The 14,553-nt window shown below is 31.0% G+C and overlaps 1 long non-coding RNA gene across 5 annotated transcripts in view; it reads right to left on the bottom strand.

Moving 5' to 3' along the window:
• Window positions 1-531: 531 nt before the first annotated feature.
• Window positions 532-14,553, bottom strand: part of LOC138319226 (uncharacterized) — a 90,263-nt gene continuing 76,241 nt past the window's right edge. For 2 of the 5 annotated variants that reach the window (XR_011207976.1, XR_011207979.1), the window contains exons 3-4: window positions 2,755-6,345; window positions 532-2,604 (exon numbers count right to left, since the gene is read on the bottom strand). This is a non-coding gene — a long non-coding RNA (uncharacterized lncRNA). Of the gene's footprint in view, window positions 2,605-2,754; window positions 6,346-6,788; window positions 6,848-14,553 lie in introns of all 5 variants that reach the window. The other 3 variants (XR_011207980.1, XR_011207977.1, XR_011207978.1) reach the window with 3 other exon arrangements.

Raw genomic sequence — 14,553 nt, 5'->3', positions numbered from 1 at the left:
TAGATCAATACATTGGGGATAACCCGTGTCGTTTTTTTCTATCGGGTCTTATTCCATTTTCTTGCATTTTTCACGCAGATTTCAAATCGGTGAAGAAAATGTGTGTTTTTGAAATACTTTAGGAGATATTTGAGCTTGAAATATACCATCCGTGCAAATTTGCTAGCCAAAAAAAAAGAAAAAGTTATGAGATTATGTTTTCTGTAATATTAGGGTGAATGTAGTCTCAATCCCATTGATTATTTGTCCTATATTTCTAACGATAGAACAATATGTAAAAACAATTTTTACAAATGCGTTCTAATTTTCGTTATTTCCCAGGACTGTTTCTATACGTAATTATCATGTTTTGCCTTATTTTCGCCCCTAAAAAATCAATGAATAGGCAAAAAGGAAATGATAACCCATGTCAATTTCACAACGTAATATAGTTTTCAAACATCATATAAAAACATGGGGTCTTCAATCAAATTTTCAAAATTTTGTAAGCTTGAAATTCGTAACTCACAACCCTACCCCCCCCCCCTTTTTTTAAATAAAAACATGCCACAAAAAGAAAAAGAAAACATCCAAAATCAGTTCATATGATTTTATGATTTTTATCTGGTTTATGTCTGTTTATTTCTATGATTTTCTCCAAAATTGATGTGTTAAGGAAATCCGTATGCGATTTTTTTATAAATCCGAAATTTCGGTCCAGACGGGTCCCTTCTTATCATTTAATACGACGAACATTACTTCCGGTGTTTGAAAATCCATTCCCATTTCAATCTCTCCCAGGATTCATTGCGGTCCCCACTTTCATCTCTGTCAACGGCCAACGAACTGGTCGTCTGCTGACCTCGCGTCACAGAATATTACGTCATGACGACTATTTAATATATTGCGCCTCCTTTATTTGTGGCGTCAAAGTGATTGTTTTTGAAACGGCGGACGTCGTATGAAAATTACAGGGAATGATACAAAAGGAAAATTACAATTTGTGTTTGAGAATTAAGAATGCGTCCGAAATACGATTTTCAAGAATCTTGAAATTTCGCTGGACGTTTACATAGATGTAATTGTGGGGATCGCAATGCACCCTGGGAGAGATTGTTCCCATTTACGACAAGGACCGCAAGAAACCTCAGAGATATCATCTAATTTTCACTTCATTGCTTTTATTTGATTTATTTAATAATTTTAAACATTGAATATTATATGTAGACAATTTTCACATATAAAAAAAAAAATCTGCAAGTGGAATGTCGTAGCGTATCGGAAACCATTCTGGAATTCAAAACAACCTCCGCAGTTTCCGGTTTAGCGTCATATAAATTAGCGCGGTTTTCAGAAGTATGGACCTAAATTAAGAATGTTGATTCGGCGAAATTTCCGTATGTTAATACGCTATTCTAATTGTATCATATCTAGTTAAATTATGAATACTGAAAATTAATTTCAATTAATTTAAATTGATATTAAATGCTTCCCTTGAAACAATGTAATACAATTGGAGTACTTTAGCCTTGTGTGTGACAAAGTGTATATCAACAATGAATCACAGGACTGATTTTATCTAAAATCTCGGTCGATACTGTATCTGATTCGGTGTTTTATTTTTGTGATTCAAAGTTTGAAAATGTTTGCCTTTCATTATTGCATTATTGTAGGTTCTGATTGCGATTACGTTTTTGATAGATATCATTGTACTGATACTGATACACAGTATCGGAGTTTAGTCGTTTGGGTCCTATCGTATAGGATAATTGATATCATTATCTTCCTGTAATGATTTTACTATGTAAATTATGTTTGCTTGTGAATGTTTTATAGATAGTTTTGCGTTCTTTGTTTTCAATTTTATATTATTTTATCGATGTTTTAATTTCTTTATGATAATTTTAGTATTTTATAATTTTTCTTGCAAAGTGTTTAGATGTTAAGATTATAATTTATTTGGTTACAAAAATTGTATTTTATTTCTGGTGTCTTCATTCTATATTTGTCTTGGTTATGTTAAAGACATATTCATTGATTCCATGTATTATGCTTACATAGATGTATTGTTCAGTCTAATTAGCTCTCTTTTGTCGTCATACCGTTTTTGTTGATCACAGCATTGAATCAGTTCAGGTCGTGTACAAGTGTCCTTTTAAGTTTTGTTTAACAACGAGGGGCCGTCAATAGAAACAAAAATTAGTGTATGTTACTTTAAATGAATGTACATATGCATTACATTATGAAGTCATGAAATGAAATTATGTTAATTTAAGTTCAGTCGTGAAATAAATCATGAACTTGTTGAAACGTCCTCTCCTAAAAAGACAATAAAATATTATAATACTTATCCAGGTATTACTCATATTAATGCTTCCAAAGAATCCGACAGCGGAAATGGTATTTATGTTTTAAGTGAATAGCACACAAAACCTATATTTCATCACATGTCAGTTCCACTAAGGATGGCATAACAGGTAAACAATAAACTTCCGGAAGCGGGTCACATTGGCCGGCGATGTCTCTGAGAAAGATAAATCTCCGAGAACAGCCCTGGTATACTGTTTCATCCATCACTGTCGGGCCCAACACGGTTTACCAAGCAGCCCACGACAACACTTATTCCTGACAATATATAACAAAAAGACCAGTCTCAACTCATTTAGTGACAAACAGCAAAACATCTCAACCTTAAAAAAACAAAATCTAAACTTAAGATATTTTATGAAAGAATGCAAATTTTGCCAAAAAGTACATGTCAGTATGCAGACTTACGCGACAGGAATAATGATAAGACCAGACGTTCAAAACAGAAAGCGTCGTATGCTCCGACAGCAAGATCCAAATAACTTTATGTCATGGCTAGGTGTTATGTGAAACTTTACACCACAAATCACCACCGATTGTTCTGAAACAAATCATCTGAATTGCGTGTATTTATTAGATTATCACAGATAGGATAGCTCCGTTTTGACCATCCATTGTTGACAATCCAATCAAATGAAATCTGTAAAAGGACGACAGTACAATTATTTAAGGTTATATTTATGACAAAGACCATTTGATAAAATATTATGTTAAAACCAAAGTTATTTGTCTCAAAATATTCACTCAGCGAATTAAAAGGTGTAGGCTGAATAAAATACCAAGATATATATATATTGCGATATCCTTGGGTATAAACTAGATAGACGATGCTTGTTGCTACTATCGTGGGTTTCGTTTACATGATACAAGACGGGTAAATCACATGATGTCCTTCTGTAGTATGAACATATTATCGCTTGGTTTCACGGTGTAAACAAACTTTCAGCAAGTTAGTCGATTGTTTTCAATCGAATATTCTTCTTTTAACACATGACTGCTCCAATCTACATCACCAAATCTTTATATCTTTCTTCGTTAAAGCTGTTCTTACCTCAACACAATACATTTCATGAATCTGTCTGGAAAATTAAAAGGGTCTCCTGACAAATCATAAATAAAGCAATGGTTATACTATCTATAATATAAAAAACGAAAGATAATAAACACAACGAGATTTTCATTTTTTATTGCCGCTTCTAAATTTTTTGCAAGCACAGCATAAATGCAAACTCAATCTAATAGAAATACTAAATATATGGTAAATCATTTCGAGTAAAACTCATTATTATTAACATGAAAAAAATTCTTATTTAGCAAATGATGATTCTTGAGATTTCCGAAGAAAATATCATGACCTCTATTTAATAAAATTGAAATTTAACAACTATAATCAGCACTCATGATGCAGTTTTAACTATAACAAAAATAGTAACGGGATGTATAAATACTCTTTTGACTGTGTGAAATGATCAAAATAATACGATCGTAAAATATCGTTCATCATTTGTTATTTGTACATAATGTGCCTTCGCTGTTTGTAGCGTTGTTTTGATAGGTTTATACAAAGGAAGGAATAAAAATGATTTAACTAATCAGATCTAGAAAACAATCGACGTAGTAACAATATCAAAAACTGATTTGACAAATTAAAAAGTACTTAATCCCATGCAACATTACCAGATCAGATGATTCTTCATTAAAACAAAACAAGGTCAAATTAAGAAAAAATCTTACAGAAAATAGTTGTTATAGAAATGAATAACACAGTAAATGTGAGAGTGTTTAGGATATTGTCTATAATGGTACTACAATGTGTACACTCATTTCTCGCTGTTTGTGTTATACATCCATTACTACTGTAAAATCAGTAAATCAACACACTTCATGAGTCAGTGGACAATATGATAATAATGGTACAATATAAATATGTCATACATTAACATGTTATTATACAAATTACACAACAGAATAAATTGTAGTTTATAGAGGATGCACTATAAAATGTAGATGATATTAAGATTGCTGTAACGCAGTAAAATTTACCAGAGGAAACTCTTTTATTGACACATTGACTTTTGAAGCACTATTTTTTAAAATTTCATTCGGGATTTTAACAAAATTTGGCAATTTTTTGTAACTCGATAAAATAAAAAAAAATCGCAACATCAGAAATTAAAAATTAATTTGTTAGACTACCAAAGTATATGATAGAGATACTTTTTAATAGACGATTCCACTGATTTTTCAGTATATCATTTTTCTACGTCAATACACGTCAGGTTTTAGCGCCATTCTAAGATTGGTTTTCCTGGGTATAAAAAACAATCGGCCAATCAGAAAGCAAAAACTTATATGGGAATTAAAAAATACAACCACATAGTTCGTCTGACAGTTTAAATAATAAATATCATAGATACATTGTATTTTCATAATTATATTAAAAAAAATCGATATGTATAATTTCTGACAAAATTATGTTATGGTAGTATATAAAAATATGACATTATTAATAATAACTATTCTGAAAGCGAGGTTATTAATACACAAAGTTTAATGACAAAAGAATTATAACCATAAGATTATGCTAATAGGTCTAATGATATCAAAAACGAGAAATATAAGTTCTGAATTCTAACAGTTAAAATTGATGCCAACAATTATTTACATTCAGTGTTACCTTTATCTATCTATAGTTAACCTTAGTTAATTTACCTACATTGTATGTCTGCACAACAATTTACAATGCTGACGTCAGTGTAGGTATTCGGGTGCACGTAGAAAAATCTCGAATTAACATAACATGGCTGTCAGTAACTTTCGTTTCTAAAGTTTTTGTTTCTTAATTTCTAATAATAAATTATAAACAAGATCATTAAAAGTGATGAATATATAATTTGATCACCATAAATGTAAAGTTAAAACAATATTTAAACAAAATATAATAAGCGTCATTCAACGTGATTTGTCAGTGCTAATGTATTGGACCTACAATAAGATGCAAACTAAAATACCTTTTAGAAATCGTCAACAATTATTATGCATTTTGAAACACTAAAATACCTTTTAGGAATCGTCAACAATTTTGAAGCATTTTGAAACAGACATTCATAAAACATATCATATAGAACAAGTAAATGCATATTTCTTAAGATGACGCCTATTGATAGAAACAGTGCTGTTACTACCTTTAAACCCGCCTATTCTATAATAAATCAAAGTATTATTACAAGTTAATCGGACGGTTTTATTCAAAATGTTGAAAAGCATATAGTCGAATATTTTTCGATGAAATAGCTTTTTTCACAAAGATAAAAATTCAACTTTTAACTGACGTGCACATTGTTAATGACAGGGAGAATTATATCATTTTACCGGCTGTTCTGGGAATTGAACTTGCTGACGCCAATGTTTTGTAACGCTAGACATTCAAATTACAGTTTTAATCAAGATATATGAGTTGAAATGTAAATATAAACATTGAACTGTTGTCAAATTTTGATGTATATTGTATACGTCTTCGGTAACAGATGTATTTACATGTAGACTCATTCTATCTATCTGTAAACTTCATCAAAGTTGTAGTCAAATGAACTATATTCTTCACTTAGTCAATAGGATAATGCCTTGTTGAGACTTTATAATGCATACAGAAACTGAGTCCACAACCCCGGGATACGTTGATACTTACTATAGCCCTTTATGATATATACAGAGTCCACAAACCTGGGATACGTTGATACTTACTGTAGACCTTAATGATATATACAGAGTCCACAAACCTGGGATACGTTGATACTTACTATAGCCCTTTATGATATATACAGAGTCCACAAACCTGGGATACGTTGATACTTACTGTAGACCTTAATGATATATACAGAGTCCACAAACCCGGGATACGTTGATACTTACTATAGCCCTTTATGATATATACAGACTCCACAAACCCGGGATACGATGATACTTACAACGTCTATATCTTCTACATACAGACCCAATCTGAAATAATAATAAAAACACGAGTTGAGCTATAATTTGATGACAAGCAAGTGTTTAATACTTTAATGTTTGGATATTTAAGTATCATCGATGATAAAAAAAAATAGCAACTGCCTTTTTGCCCACATTATGGCTCTTCATTCACATCAACGATGGCGCAACAAAAACAAATTAAGGATTTGCTCTGGTGAGGTTTCACTCTCGTTTCAATTTCGATTAAACATTAATCGAAGAATTTTTGTGATTTTCAAACTACTGTTGTTGCAAGTATAAAATAGACTTTTATTGCTTTTAAGCATATAAAATTGGACTCATAACCTATTGGGTTTATTTGTTGATTTTTTTTTTACATTTTAGCGATGATATAGTGATTTGAAGTTTTAGCAAAAATGCTAAAAAAAATTACAAATTTTGTATCGGGACAAAAAATCAAGCACACTCACCCCCTATTTTTATGATGGTTTTTGAAACAGCAACTTAATTTCTTTTGAACTGCAGAATTCTAGAAAAAAAGTCAGTCATCAGAACTTTAGTATTGAATCTGCCAAAAATTGTAAAAAAGAAGATATTTCCATCTTCAAAATATAAGAAGTATTGGTAACATATACAGCTGGTCTGAGCAAAATTAATAGGTTGACTGTGTGATAAAAATAATTTCTTAAACAAAACATTGGTTTTGTCAATTTCGCGAATATTCATACGTAACAGACTTCTAATTTGCAAAATATTGCTTTAGATTGTTGTGTGTATGGCCAAAACAGGGAAATTCAGGCAAAATCACAATTTACGTTATTAATAAAATAGCCATCTTTGATTCATAATAGCTTAAAATCAAGCACACCGTCATATTATTTTCATTACATTTTTTAACTTTGATATGAATTCCTATTTCCAAAAAAATACTAGCTAAAAATTTAGTCATCAGAAAATTTTGTCTTTTCACCAGAGCAGATCTTTAATATAAATTTAGATGCATCAAAAACTTTTGTGATTATATATTCCTCTGGCTCTTAAAACTTGCATCTAACACAGGAAACTTTTTCGTAAGAAAATATAATGATTGCAAATTCATAATTGTTCTTAAGCTGAGCTTCATTGTTGGGCCTCCATGCACCAAAATCCTACACGTCATAAATATTTTACATATCATCATATTGAGAGGACTACAAATCGAGATAAGGTTTCCTCACTCTTCCTTAAAATGACCCCATCTCGCTCATTTACTTGTTTACTTATTTATTCTCATGTTGCATTACTTAGGTTTAATCCTTTTATCATATCATCATAGATAAATTTACGTAATGATGTGCTTATTTTGTCATGTAAATATAGTCCATTCGGGTTTATCGTCATTATTTGTTTGATTTATTGACTAAAATATTGAAATATTTCAACTGGACACCTTTACCTCGAGCCCAATAATATAACCAAAGAAGGGACATCTAAAAGACGTTAAGATGAAGATGAAATATCACTCGTTCTTTGACAAAATATGATTAATTGATATTGAGGAATGGTTATCATATCAAAGACAAAACAACCTCATAAACACGACACACTTCAATAGAAAACATTAAAATGGGAAACAGATAAGTGACGTGAGAAAGCTGGGACGAGAAAGCCGTGGCGGCATCACATGACACTTGGTACCGCAGCATGTTAGCATTTGCATGTAACCTTCCAACTTCCGGTTGTTTTGATGGTCAAGGTCGACTATGTTGTCGTGAAGCAGACTTAGTATATATTAACGCTAAGCTTTTAGGACGGCAACAGGTCGACTAGGCCAATATGACATCCCTTGGACGTATCTATAAACGCCCGTATGTGCCTCACGTGAGCAATATCGACCTGACAGAACTGTTAAGGTAAGTACTCAATAGATGTTGGTACAACAAATAACCATTCAGTTACAGCAGCAATTTACAGGAGTCTTCACCACCGATTACTATTCTGATTTAAACATTATGTAATATTAATCTATTGTATAAAATTTTCGACCATCGACTTGACCATTTGCATATGCCAACAAACAAAAACTTACATTTTACAAATGATTCTCTTCGTAATAGCAATATGTGACTTACAGGAGTCTACATATCCTTGCACATGAGTAACACCTTTAGGAGGAGATTTATTAATTAATATAGCCCCGGATGATTAATGCAAAAAAGCTACATCATATATCATTTTTTATTTGGGACTCTTGTGCTAAAATAAGACAAGAGAATATAACAACTCCTAATTTAGCCTTAAATCATTACAGCTGCGACAAGCAACGATACCGAAACGGATTCAAATAATTTATAAATACAACAAAAGACCACGGTAGGATTTTTATATATATCACTTACACCAATAAGTTGATAAATACAACCAAACACTACTGTAGCATTTATATATCACTTACACCAACCAGTCGATAAATACAACACAATACTACTGTAGAATTTATATATCACTTACACCAACAAGTCGATAAATACAACAAAATACTACTGTAGTATTTATATATCACTTACACCAACCAGTCGATAAATACAACAAAATACTACTGTAGAATTTATATATCACTTACACCAACCAGCCGATAAATACACCAAAATACTACTGTAGCATTTATATATCACTTACACCACCAAGTCGATAAATGCAACAAAATACTACTTTAGCATTTATATCACTTACACCACCAAGTCGATAAATACAACACAATACTACTGTAACATTTATATATCACTTACGCCAACCAGTCGATAAATACAACACAATACTACTGTAGAATTTATATATCACTTACACCAACAAGTCGATAAATACAACACAATACTACTGTAGAATTTATATATCACTTACACCAACAAGTCGATAAATACAGCAAAATACTACTGTAGCATTTATATATCAATTACACCACCAAGTCGATAAATGCAACAAAATACTACTGTAGCATTTATATATCACTTACACCAACCAGTCGACAAATACAACACAATACTATTGTAGAATTTATATATCACTTACACCAACCAGCCGATAAATACAACAAAATACTACTGTAGAATTTATATATCACTTACACCAACCAGCCGATAAATACACCAAAATACTACTGTAGCATTTATATATCACTTACACCAACCAGCCGATAAATACACCAAAATACTACTGTAGCATTTATATATCACTTACACCACCAAGTCGATAAATGCAACAAAATACTACTGTAGCATTTATATATCAATTACACCAACCAGCCGATAAATACAACAAAATACTACTGTAGCATTTATATATCAATTACACCAACCAGCCGATAAATACAACAAAATACTACTGTAGCATTTATATATCAATTACACCACCAAGTCGATAAATGCAACAAAATACTACTGTAGCATTTATATATCACTTACACCAATCAGTCGATAAATACAACAAAATACTACTGTAGAATTTATATATCACTTACACCAACAAGTCGATAAATACACCAAAATACTACTGTAGCATTTATATATCACTTACACCAACAAGTCGATAAATACAGCAAAATACTACTGTAGCATTTATATATCACTTACACCAACCAGCCGATAAATACAACAAAATACTACTGTAGCATTTATATATCACTTACACCACCAAGTCGATAAATGCAACACAATACTACTGTAGCATTTATATCACTTACACCACCAAGTCGATAAATACAACACAATACTGCTGTAGTATTTATATATCACTTACGCCAACCAGTCGATAAATACAACAAAATACTACTGTAGCATTTATATATCACTTACAGAAAGTAGTCGATATATACACAAAAATACTATTGTGGTATTTAAATATCACTTCCACCAAAGAGTCGATAAATACAACAAAATACTGCTGTAGTATTTATATATCACTTACGCCAACCAGTCGATAAATACAACAAAATGTTACTGTAGCATTTATATATCACTTACAGAAAGTAGTCGATATATACACAAAAAATACTATTGTGGTATTTAAATATCACTTCCACCAAAGAGTCGATAAATACAACACAATACTGCTGTAGTATTTATATATCACTTACGCCAACCAGTCGATAAATACAACAAAATACTACTGTAGCATTTATATATCACTTACGCCAACCAGTCGATAAATACAACAAAATACTACTGTAGCATTTATATATCACTTACGCCAACCAGTCGATAAATACAACAAAATGTTACTGTAGCATTTATATATCACTTACAGAAAGTAGTCGATATATACACAAAAAATACTATTGTGGTATTTAAATATCACTTCCACCAAAGAGTCGATAAATACAACAAAATACTACTGTAGCATTTATATATCACTTACGCCAACCAGCCGATAAATACAACAAAATACTATTGTAGCATTTAAAAATCACTTACACGAACCAGTCTATAAATGCAACAAAATACTACTGTAGCATTTATATATCACTTACACCAACAAGTCGATAAATACAACAAAATACTTCTGTAGAATTTATATATCACTTACACCAACCAGCCGATAAATACAACAAAATACTACTGTAGCATTTATACATCACTTACACCAACCAGTCGATAAATGCTTGAGCGATATTCTTATCAAATATTAATAACAAAAACGTCATAATACAAGCAATGATTATTAACAATATCATAAAAAAAAATCAGGATGCAATTGATTATTTTTCATATTTTTAACTTTAAGTAAAATTAGAAGCTCAAACTTTTTAATGGTGGCAATGGTGTAAAGTAAGTAATTTTTGTAACTGAAGAAAAATACTAAATCGTCTGCTTCTGTTGTTGTTAGTATAAAATATCATTTGTCAGCGGTGGAGCATCTTAAAACAAATATAAAATAAATCAGGTAGTATTAATTTATATTACATACATATAGGATCTTACATAAGTGTTCATTTCATATGAGATTTTATGAAACGAGTGTAAGAAGTTTCAATTTTTGCGAGCCTTAGCAAATTTAAGATAATTTTTATCACATTACTACAAATACTTATATAACGAAAAATTCACGTCAAAATTAATTTCGAAAATCCAGCAGAGACCGCCATTTTGTCCTGCCGTCCTCGTAATCCTGACATCACGTCATTTTATTGTTTCTGTCTGACGTCACAATGAATTTTCAGCCAATGAAAATCGCTTCAGGACATATTACACAAGTGGCCTATGCAAAAATATTACACGGGCGAAATCACTGGATATCAGGCGGATTATGTGATAAATAAATATAATGCTACAAACATATTCTTACAACAACTAAATGTGTAACTGGATTTTCTCATCATTATAAAAAACATTGTTCTAAATAGTCTTAAAAGAAACATCATTCAGAGGTAGGTAGGGTAAAAATGTAGGACGAATATAAAATGACCAAATCTGTGAAACACATGGATTGTAAACCAGCTGGAATATGTTTGGAATGCTTAAACTGGATTAGAAGTTGAATTCTAACGAAGCTTCATATCGTATCTACAAAATTCCGGATATATATCTCTTGAAATACAGCTGTTATGACATGAGTGAATTGAATTGTATAGTGTTAAAATGAAGAATGTATACGTAACGGTATTCGTAGCTTTAACGCCACTTCATCAGTATCTTAGTAGTGTTATTGCTGCATATGTTTATTGTACAACGATGGATTTATTTAACGTGCAGTAACACTCCAGAACTTTAAGTGTAATTTGCATTTGCTTTGTTGTGAAATATATATTTAGCGCGACAATACGTTAGAGATTATGATAATGGCCAGTGAAATTGATTCCCGTGACCATGTCTATGCATCTAAGAGAGGAGGAAAGGAGACAATGGATTATAAGTAATGGCGTCTAAAGATTCTAAGTACGTGAACAGGTAATATTGTTAGGAAATATTTTACAGTTGTTGAAAGAGTGTATTTCAGAAACTAACAAGCATTTTTAAATAAACAACATTTTTCATTCATTAAACAATATTGATACAAAAAAAACCAGCATCAATCGGGATAATTCTTAATCAAGCATAGATTATAATATTTACTACCCGAGGGATATTAAACAAAGTACAAAAACGTTTGTTAAAGTTACTAAAATGTATGTTTTAAAATCATGTTCAAACAAAAATTATTATTCAACATGCTACTTAGAGTAATACACAATATAAATTATCAACATACACCCTAAAAACTTCCCTGATGCTTGTACACATATATATCGGTCCTTGCGCCAACAATATTTACTGATATCAAATATTTTTGTAGTATGACATGAGAACTGATATCAAATTTTTTTTTGTAATATGACTTGGGTACTGATATCATTTAAATATAGTAAGACTTGGGCACTGATATCATTTAAATGAAGTATGACTTGGGCACTGATATCATTTAAATGAAGTATGACTTGGCTACTGATATCATTTAAATGAAGTATGACTTGGGCACTAATATCATTTAAATGAAGTATGACTTGGGCACTGATATCATTTAAATGAAGTATGACTTGGGCACTGATATCATTTAAATGAAGTATGACTTGGGCACTGATATCATTTAAATGTAGTATGACTTGGGTACTGATATCATTTAAATATAGTATGACTTGGGTACTGATATCATTTAAATGAAGTATGACTTGGGCACTGATATCATTTAAATGTAGTATGACTTGGCTACTAATATCATTTAAATGAAGTATGACTTGGGTACTGATAGCATTTAAATGTAGTATAACTTGGGTTCAGATATAATTTAAATGTAGTATAACTTGGGCACTGATATCATTTAAATGAAGTATGACTTGGCTACTGATATCATTTAAATGTAGTATGACTTGGGTACCGATAGCATTTAAATATGGCATGACTTGGGTACTGATGGCATTTAAATAAAGTATGACTTGGGTACTGATATCATGTAAATGTAGTATGACTGGGATACTGATATCATTTTAATATAGTATGACTTGGGCACTGATATCATTTAAATGTAGTATGACTTGGCTACTGATATCATTTAAATGTAGTATGACTTTGGTACTGATATCATTTAAATATAGTATGACTTGGGTACTGATATCATTTAAATATAGTATGACTTGGGTACTGATATTATTTAAATGTAGTATGACTTTGGTACTGATATAATTTAAATGTAGTATGACTTGGGTACTGATATCATTTAAATATAGTATAACTTGGGCATGATATCATTTAAATATAGTATGACTTGGGTACTGATATCATTTAAATATAGTATGACTTGGTTACTGATATCATTTAAATATAGTATGACTTGAGCACTGAAATCATTTAAATATAGTATGACTTGGGTACTGATATCATTTAAATATAGTGTGACTGGGATACTAATATCATTTAAATATAGTGTGACTTGGGTACTGATATCATTTAAATATAGTATGACTTTGGTACTGATATCATTTAAATATAGTATGACTTCGGCACTGATATCATTTAAATATAGTATGACTGGGGTACTGATATCATTTAAATATAGTATGACTTGGTACTGATAGCATTTAAATGTAGTATAACTTGGGTTCAGATATCATTTAAATATAGTATGAGTTGGGTACTGATATCATTTTAATATAGTATAACTTGGGTACTGATAGCATTTAAATGCAGTATGACTTGGGTACTGATATCATTTAAATATAGTATGACTTGGGTACTGATATCATTTAAATTAGTATGACTTGGGTACTGATATCATTTAAATGCATAACCGTATAATCCAATTAAGTTTATGTGTATTTTTAAGCATAACAAATGCACCGTACGAATTTCATTGTTCGTTTATTGTTTCTTTTCTTCGCGCACACGTTTTCACGTATTGCATCATATTTATTTTTACACCGAAATAGACACACGTGATGACTTAATCACGGTATCATATCCGATACTGGCACACCCAATGGGTCTAAGGACTGTACACTGGTACAAGACGACAGACCTTCCACTGAGTACTGGATTATCGACGCAAACTATAAGAAAACAGTTTACCTACATAACGGTAGAATAGATGAGTTACGGATCATGTAGATTTACACATATAACACAAGTTCATTACCTTCAAACAAGACTTCTTACATTTATAGTTAGATAACCAAACTTCAAACTCAAAAATCTGACATATTACAAGCCTATATTTATTTTTTATTTGTTT

Source organism: Argopecten irradians, chromosome 3 (genome assembly GCF_041381155.1).
Source record: "Argopecten irradians isolate NY chromosome 3, Ai_NY, whole genome shotgun sequence".
Taxonomy (NCBI): Eukaryota; Metazoa; Mollusca; class Bivalvia; order Pectinida; family Pectinidae; genus Argopecten; species Argopecten irradians.
Note: the sequence above shows the minus strand (reverse complement) of the source record. Positions and strands in the feature narration are given on the sequence as shown.